This window comes from Triticum aestivum, chromosome 7B (assembly GCF_018294505.1).
Source record: "Triticum aestivum cultivar Chinese Spring chromosome 7B, IWGSC CS RefSeq v2.1, whole genome shotgun sequence".
Lineage (NCBI taxonomy): Eukaryota > Viridiplantae > Streptophyta > Magnoliopsida > Poales > Poaceae > Triticum > Triticum aestivum.
The window spans coordinates 678273075-678282298 of record NC_057813.1 but is presented as its reverse complement, the minus strand read 5'-3'; the positions used below and the strand labels follow the sequence as shown (position 1 = coordinate 678282298).

The 9224-nt window shown below is 43.9% G+C and overlaps 1 long non-coding RNA gene across 1 annotated transcript; it reads left to right on the top strand.

The window, feature by feature from the left end:
- Positions 1-900: 900 nt before the first annotated feature.
- On the top strand, positions 901-4688 carry LOC123159871 (uncharacterized). The gene is made up of 3 exons (XR_006479903.1): positions 901-1105; positions 1204-1268; positions 4327-4688. It is a non-coding gene; the product is annotated as an uncharacterized lncRNA (long non-coding RNA).
- The last annotated feature ends 4536 nt before the right edge of the window (positions 4689-9224 follow it).

Genomic DNA, 9224 nt, shown 5'->3' with positions numbered 1-9224 from the left:
CGAGGGCGGGCGAGAAGACGAAGAATCTCCAGGACATGATCACGGCGGTGATGCTGTACACAGTCATCATGTAGAAAATGTCGTACATGATGATGAGGAAGATCAAGATGAAGGGCATGATCATGAAGATGAAGATGCCGGAGCAGATGACGATGGAGGCTGGGTACAGGACCCTCATATTCAAGAGCTGCTTCTCAAGCAGACGGATAACGCAAGAGCTGCCGCCTGAGAGAAAGCCAAGCTGGATCAACTGGAGATAGACGCGGTTACTCCATTGTATGAAGGATGCAGGCCCGAGGATACCCACCTGAAAGTAACGCTCATGGCTCTGGAGATGAAGGTAAAACACAAAATGACCGACGCATACTTCGACGAGAACATGTCATTCTGGCACGAACGTCTTCCCAAGGGGAACAAGTGCCCGACCAGTTTCGAGGAGGCGAAGAAAATCGTGTGTCCTCTGGATTTACAGCACGTGAAATACCATGTGTGCATGAACAATTGCATCATTTATCGGGACGAGCACGCGGAGTCTACCATATGTCCGGTGTGCGGCGTCACTCGATACAAGAAGAGGAAGAAAGCTCCTCGAAAATCGGTGTGGTACTTTCCGATCACTCCTTGTCTGCAGCGGTATTTCGCGGACCCTAAGGTAGCAAAGCTCCTGCGTTGGCATGCGGATAGGGAGGAGAATAAGCGGGAAGATGACGGAAATGATCCGGAGATAAATAAAAAAGACAAGATGCTGAGTCACCCTAAGGATGCAAGTCAGTGGCAAGCGTTGAACTTCAAATACCCAGAATTTGGGAAGGATCCAAGGAACATCGTGCTGGGCGCGAGCACCGATGCAGGTGGGGCTGGAGGAGGATCAGCCTCTAGTAAGCTCCCTCTAGTAAGATATTGATTGTACTCAGTTTGTTGATGTGGTGTGAAAAGAAAAAACAACTTGCACGATACCTCATTCGAAGCACAAAGCTCACATAAAGCTGCAATACTGCAGTGCTTGCCAAGTGTATTTAGTGCTGATTGCATTTGGCACTGTACATATCCTGGATATCCATCCTGTCATTGGGTAGAGCAAATACTGATTAGATTTTTTTCAGAGGTATGTGTTCCACATTTATGACTGTTCTGATCGGGAGGTGCTACATGTCACAACATCATTAGCTGAATCTTTGATTCTGTTATCTGTTTTCTATTCAGGAATGATGTGGTATGCTAGTTTTACCATTGCATGTGCAAACTAACTTCATATCAGTTTTACTCAGGTATTTCTCTGTTTCAACAGCTCTGTTAAAATCAGATGCTAATTATTTTTAATCCACTGTTCCTTTTTTTTGTATGTCTATGTTTGGTTTGAGCCTAAGTTGACCCTACGAAATATTTGGCACTAGCTAAAATTTGGCCGAGGTTTTGCTACGTTGACAAGAATATGAAATAGAGTTGGCAAGTTGGTACGGGCCTGCCAAAAAAAGTTGTAATAATTTAAAGAAGCATAAGTTGTTTGGCTATGGCCAATTTTTTTATAAGGCTGATTTTGGGTACCAACCAAACATACCCATAAGGCGCAGCATATGCCACCTGAGAAAGATTATTAGTTATCATGTCTGTTATTATGAAGTACACCATATGCTTCCCCTGTCCGTGTTTATAACTATATTTAAATAAATTTACGGAGTAGATTCTGCAATAGTTAGTTGACAGACTCACTTAGTCGGTCTGAAACTTTTAGGATTCTGCTTTTCATTGTTTTGAGGGTATGACTCAAAAACTTTGTCTGGCTTTGCTGTGTAATTTGACCAGTTATTTCCCCCTGTTCCTCCCGAATAAACCCTCCGCTTCTTGCATGTCTACTTTTACTTTCTGTAACAAAATTGGTCCAGGTAGGCTGTTTAGGCCCTCTGCTTCCTGCATGTCTACTTTCTGCACAAATTAGTATTTGTATACTGTTTTACATTTAGCATAATTTCCTTACACGGTGTAACTGTAGGGTTGTCTTCTTCAATCATCTAAATATCATTGCTGCAGCCTGCTGACTGCAGGGTTTGTCTGCTTGATTCATTTGTGAAATTCTGAATACCATTAGCTTGAGTATGATGTACAGGTAGTTCTTTGGTGGGAGGTTCTTATTGCTACGAGATCCATCTTAGGTCAATATTCAATCAGAGCAATATTGTATGTTTATTTGTTTTTTCCATCTATGAATGCATAAGTGCTTCCTTTTGCCTTTCAGTACTCCACATGGGCTTCACATGGTAAGTAAAATTGATCAGGTGCATCCTGATCGAGCCATTGACCCCCTTGGAATTATATGTTCTGTGAGCAAGTTGACATACCAATTTCTCTGGTACAGTAGAACTTATTTATGGCTTGTTGGTCTCTTCTCGTCAAATGTTCTGTCAAATGTTCTGACCAAAGGTTTAGTGTTTATCCTTCATTTGCAAGAATACTAGGTGTCGGCTATGATTTTGAACACCGAGGGATAGACCTAGGAACAAATGAACCACACAAATTGCACAAAGAATTTCACTCGAATCACCAGTTACATATTTTAGACAAGTTAAAGGCTGGCCCATTGTATCAGTGTGCTATATTTGGTAGGCTTTGACATGAACTTTTGGAATTGCTGTGTTCCGGATGCATCATCATCATCGTCCTGACGGTGCACACAGACAGATACCCTTAGCCTTTCAGGAGGCTTTAAGAATGTAAAATTTGGTTGATTAGATCAATGTTTCAGCAATTTGAATTTGACCTATTCTCCAATCCATCCACCTGTTCTTTTTCCTGTGCAATATTCATATGCAGGAACCTTGCAGTGCGATTTAACTCATGAAGATGGTCGAATCATATTTCTGTGTGAACAAAGAAGCTGTAGTTATTTGTGTAGATGTTCGTATAGTGTACTTATGTACAGAGTTTGGTGGTAACATGCAAAAGGATTCAGATTTGTGAAGTTAACTAGGAGTAAATTATATGGTTAGAAACATGCCTTTTCTTGCTCACGGAGTTTCGGGTCCTGCAGAGGGCTGGGGTAGTACATATCATGACTGTTATGATGAAATAGCCATACACTTCCACTATGAGGTTTACAATATTCAAATAATTCAGGAAATAGGTTCCTGTAATAGCTAGCTGGCAAAACTCAGTCTGCCCTGCCACTTTTCTGTTTGTGCTGTTCTTTGTTCTGTGGGCCTGGCTCATAAACTTCACTAGGTATAACGTTTGCTAGTTGTAGCTCAATTTGGAGAGTAGTGAGGTGCGTGGCTGCTTTGGGGGTGTACTTCCTCGGGTTCTCTTGCCTGGGAAACCATTTGTGATTGTGTGCTCCTTGTGGTGACGCCCGACCAATTATTTATGCTGCCTACACCCCTCTCACCCTCTGTTTCTTCCATGTCTACTTTCCGTGAGAAAATCGGTTTAGCTAGGCGGCTGTTTTCGGTTTTCTGTAGTTTTCTTATAAATGTGACTATGGAGTATGATATACATGCAATTCCTTATCTGGTTTCTTTGCATCGAGCTCAATGTAATATCAATATTTTTTGCTGCTGCTGTCATCAGACATCCTCACTTCACCTCAAACATTGCTCCCAGTGCTCGCCGCTCGGGCTGTGGAAGATGCTCCACTCCTGAGATCTCCGACCATCTGTTCGTTGATTGCCCTTTTGTCGACTCGCAACATTCTCTGAAAAGAGGGCTTGAGACCTATGGATTGTTCAAAACCCACTTGCTCTTCACCCACATACCTAGAGCAACATTCTTATTATCCTCCTTTGGCTTGTCTGGTCTAATCTGCCATATTTCTCTTTGTCGGCGACATCCTTTGGCATTGTGATGAAGATATTGCCTTGTCTTGTCGAAAAAAAAAGATTCGATAACACTGCTGGCTCTTGGCTAACTGAAGCTCGAAGCTTCCTGCTGTCCCTTCTCTCCTGATTTTTTGTTTTGTTTTGATGGACACTGAGTTGTAGGCTTGAGCCGCCCTATTATTATTGGGCCTCTTCTGTCCTCCATAGATATATCCAGAGGCATGATACTGTCAAATCTTCCTCCGAAGAAATTAGTGATGCACTTGCCAAGGAAGGAGAAGATTTAGAGATGATGCTAACATGTTGAGAACTTGTATTAATGCTCCAATAATTCCTAAAGTTCAATATTATTCTCCACAAATGTATTTAAGTTAAACTACTTAATTTTATTAACACGCTTGGTGAGCGGCAATATTAGGAACGCAAACTCATTAATTCAATAGTTTTATCGTTGGTTTAACTCTTTGTATTTTTGCCTTTTTTGTTCACACTTGTATTTATGTAATTTATGTTTCAGGTCCAAACGGAGTAGAAAAACTGTACTACAAACGTTTTCCAGGGTAGACAACATGTTGGTGCCTGAAGCCACTCTGCGGGGCACGACAAAGACGGACCGGGATCAGGAGACTTGCCTCTTGGCAGTCACGGCGTAACATGCGCGCACCCATCTGCCGTTCAAATAAGATCCAATGGCACTGAGTGGCCCAAGTGAAAACAAGCCACTTCGTTCCTGATCCAAAGATTAACTAGATATAATTAGCTCACGAGGCTATAATCTCCTTACTTGTAAATGATGTAGCCATGTTGTTTAATGAATAAAGCAGATTTAACTTTTAAAAATATAGTGGACGGTTTGCCAGAATAGAATCTGCATCATGCTTGCTGAATTTGTACTCATTCTCATTAAAACTGGGAACCGGCACAGATCAAGCATGCATCAATCGATTCATCAACACATCCAGCCATCAGCCACCCATTAGAGAGGTTAACAGAAGATCAATACTTGCACATCTTTAGGGCAGTTGACGATACAAACAAAAGATTCAATTTTAATCGCATTAGAGGTGAAACAGCGCTAACTAGTTAAGCTTTAAAATAGCTAAAAACAACACGAATAATCGCGAGTGGACATGCAGCCACGCGCGGCTGGTATCCACACCGCATGTTCTCCCATGATTCGTGCAGTTTGAATACGCATGAGCCGTATAAGGATTTAAACCAGTCGTATAAACATTCGGTGTTGCCGTGTCTTCTGCACCTGACACGCGCAGTAAATGGCATGCAAGGCAGTGGAAGGCATTGAACCGAGGCATGGGCTCTCACGCATTAAACCAGCGAGCTGCCAACCCTCACACATCCTTGACTTTCAGCATCTAGTCGTTGTAGCTCCAGAATTTGTACTCATTGGCCAGCAAAAATTTCACATTACCACTTTGTCACTTTACTTGTCTATGAAGATTATTAAACCTGAAATTGTACTGTTGTGCGGAATGGTTTGTCCATGTACTATGCGGTATAATTTGTTTATTATAATAAGTGTTTTGGTATTTGTACTATGAAGATTACCGAACAAAAAATCAGTTATTTCCCAACTGAACTTATCATCTTAAAGTTACTAAAAACAGTTCAGTACTATTCAGATTATTGTTCCTCACAATATGTTTATTATATTGCTGCCTGCTCAGTTTCACATTAGGTAATGTATTAATTAATTTCAGCACTAATGAATTAATAAACATTTTCCAATGCCATGTTTTACTCATATAAAAAGCTTCCCGAAGAAATTTTCATCGGATTTTTTTAGTAATCATGAAAAGATAAAACTTCCTGGCGAGGGGACCGGTGGCGCGCTAGGTTTCATCCGAGTCACCACCTCATGGAGAGAGACGCAAGCGGATGTTTCCAAGACAAGACTTTGCGATATCTCACACAAGGTTACTTCTGATACAACACACATAGTGTCTCGTTAGTATTCACTTCAGTGATCTAAACGCTTTTATATTTCTTTATAGAGGGAGTAAACATGAAACACCTTTTATGCTATTATTAAATTCATTTTAACTTCCAAATTCCAATCAATATTATACAATTTTGTTCGTGCATTATCACTAAGATTTTCTTGTGACGCTTCTCCCGTTTTCTAATAGAACTTTCATAATCAGCCAACTAACAGACATGTATTTAAAAAAAATTCAAATAGACCTTATCCCGCGGTGCACGCCGGGATTAAATGCCCAATCACACACCGACACAACTTTTACCACGGCGCCAACTTGTCTATCGCCCCTGACCGTGTACTGTGGCTTTTTTTTGCGAGTGACCATGTACTGTGCTATCTATTCACTCTGACACATGCAGCACTGTCGTACACGACGTGCTCCAGTTAGCTATCCATTTAGTGCTCCAGAACGCATAATAACACTGCTGAAGATGCTGTTCTAGCCTGTATCGTGCGAGAAAAGCAGGCTATGCAGCAGAATAGGATCTACTCATAATACATATATGAACCGACTCTCTAATGCAAGAAGTGGAGACAAAGAATAGCCGGTATCAGAATGATTAAGGACGGGTCATCGTCGACGTATTTGTACTCGGGGGCAACAGTAATCTCCAGGTCTACCGAAAAAGGAAGAAGAGGAGGTGGGAATAGACAAATAACAGACAAATGCAACACAAATGCATGATAGGGCAATATGTGATGATGATATGCTCTAATGCATCCACTAAAATTTTAAAAGAAGAGGGAATATATCTGGCAATATTTTTCTAGCTCCAGATATGATTCGGTTAGTTAATCATGATGCAAAATGTCAAGGTTCATTATGTTAGAGGGGTTTGTCATGCATGTGGTTAACATATTAAGATTTGTTATATTTTTATGATCATTTGTCACATATAATTTGTTTTCATATGAGTTATAGATTATTTTATATGAATTTTCAAAGTTTAATTGAATTTGTGAATATTCTGGAATTATATTTAATATGAAATATTAAATAGGAAAACTGCTATGGGTACCCAAAAGTGTACTAGCAAAGGGGCACCAGAGGCTGATAGGGCGGGCACAATTGACTGCTTAGTCAGTAGTCAAGTGGGACTATTGACTGGTCAACGGGGTCCAGTGGGACACAACTATCATTGGCTGACATTTTAAACAAAATTACTACCTCTCTCATAGTTTACAGGGCGTGCGTGTACCCCTAGATCGTCAATTTGACCAACCTAATACAAGTCATATGTTACAGAAAATATATCGACATAAACTACGGAGTTTCTAGTTTCAAAAGGTGTATTTTTTGTGTTATATAGTTTATATTAGGGTGATAAAATTGGCAACCCAGGTATACGCGCATGACTTGTAAACTGAAACGGAGGTAGTACTGAACACGTTTAATTAAAACACGCGGGGCCATTAGTCATAATCACAGGAGGTCATTAGCGAGGGGATTAGCGCCTAAACTAATGACGCCACGTTAGCCGACCAGAGTTAATAGCCGGTGACCTCGATCTATAGAGAAGTCCTCTCGGGACGGTGCTACAGGGGCCGGATGGACGCGCCGCTTGGCCATACGGGCAGCTAGCACTCACGCGCATCCGAAGGGACAAACGAGAGGCTACGGGGTGGACGGAGGTGAGCGGATGGTGGAGCTGAGCGGCGGCGGCGACGCTCGGGCTGGTATGGGTGTGGGTTTTTGGCCCGAACCAGACAACGCGTTAGCTTTGTAGGGGCTCTAGGATGGCACTGGCGTGACTCGGCAAGCGGGCAAGCTCGAGGTCTATATTTGCAACAGCCATGGTGGTGTCGAGCTTCGGATACGGCGGCGAGCTAGATAGAGCATTTGCGGCGAGCTAGGTATAGTTTGTGTGATCGGGATGAAAATATCAAGCACCTCTATTTTGATTGCCCGTTGGCGAGGGTTCTGTGGCGCTCGGTGCAAATTGCCTTCAACATTACTCCTCCGAGTTCGGTCGGGTCGTTATTTGGAACGTGGCTTGTTGGGATATAGTCCGAAACAGCTAGACAAATTCGCGTAGGAGTATGTGCGTTGTTATGGGCAATTTGGAATTGCAGAAATGATTTGGCTTTTAACAGAACATCAACTATCCATTTTTTGCAGGTCTTATTCCGGGCTACTGCGCTAATCCGTATGTGGTCCTTACTCACTCCGATGGAGGCCAGGGAGCGTTTGGTTACTGGATCTCTCCGGTGGGAGATGGTAGCGCGGGATATCTTCAACCGGTTTGGATGTCGGTTATGTAATAGGATAGACGATTAGTTTACCTATCTATATTTTGCCAGCCGGTTGTGGCTTTTGGGCCTTTTTGGTCTTTGTTTCTGTTGCTCTTTGTGAGCCAGCTTATCATTTTGTTGCAGACTGCAAGACATTGTTGAACTATTTTACTCTATAATAAATGTGGCCGTATGCATCGTTCTGATGCAGAGGCCGGAGAATCCCCCTTTTCGAAAAAAAAGATAGAGCATGTGTGAGAGGCCGAAAGTTGTGTGCTCGGGAACCGCTGGGGACGGTGAATCGATGACGGCGATCATCGGTGCCCGAGGTAGAAGACAAAGACGATGGCGGCGATGTGGAGTGCCCCAGCTCGAACCACTCCTCTGAAAGGACGCAGGAGAAGACGGCACATCTCCCCAACACCCTTGCGAGGCTCAGGGAGCATGGTGGCCGTGGGATCGACGAGGGCGCATCGGTGTCAATGCTCGGGGTGTGTCTGGATGATGAGGACGACGAGGAGAAAGGGGAAAAGGAGCTAGGGTTTGGCAGCGGCGTCGGGGGCCTCCTTATCCTCTCCAGGGCTACAGGGACCACGTCATGGCATCCATCGAGCGACAACATCGGGCACGGGTGCGCGTGCGGTCGACTGCATGACGCGAGGTGGAAGACGACGCGAGACGGGCTGGTCCGTGCACTGTGCATGCAAGGCCCAAGTGCACAGTGGGTCTTTTCTGTTTTTTTAGCACTGTTTTGGGTGGCGTGGGTGGCGCGTCGGGGGCGGCGACGGCGTCGGGGCAGGCGGCGCGACGAGGAGCTCGTGAAGGCGGGTGGGGGCAACGTCGGAGCTCAGGTTAGAGAGGCGAGCACGTCCTGGGTTCGGCGTCTACAATGGGAATGGAGAGGGAAATGTTGAAATTTCGTAAGTTTTTCTTATGAGGCACCTTTAGTCCCGGTTGGAGCCATCAACCGGGACTAAAGGTCAATTTTGGCCAGGCGAACGGTGGGAAGCCAGGCCTTTATCGCGGTTCATGGCTCCAACTGTGACTAAACTCCTCCCCCTTTAGTCGCAGTTGGAGCCACCAACTGCGACTAAAGGTGGTGTGCTGCCAGGCGAGGGGCACGGTGGATGTTTAGTCCCACCTCGCTTGTTGAGAGGAGCTCGCACCGGTTTATAAGCCCCGCC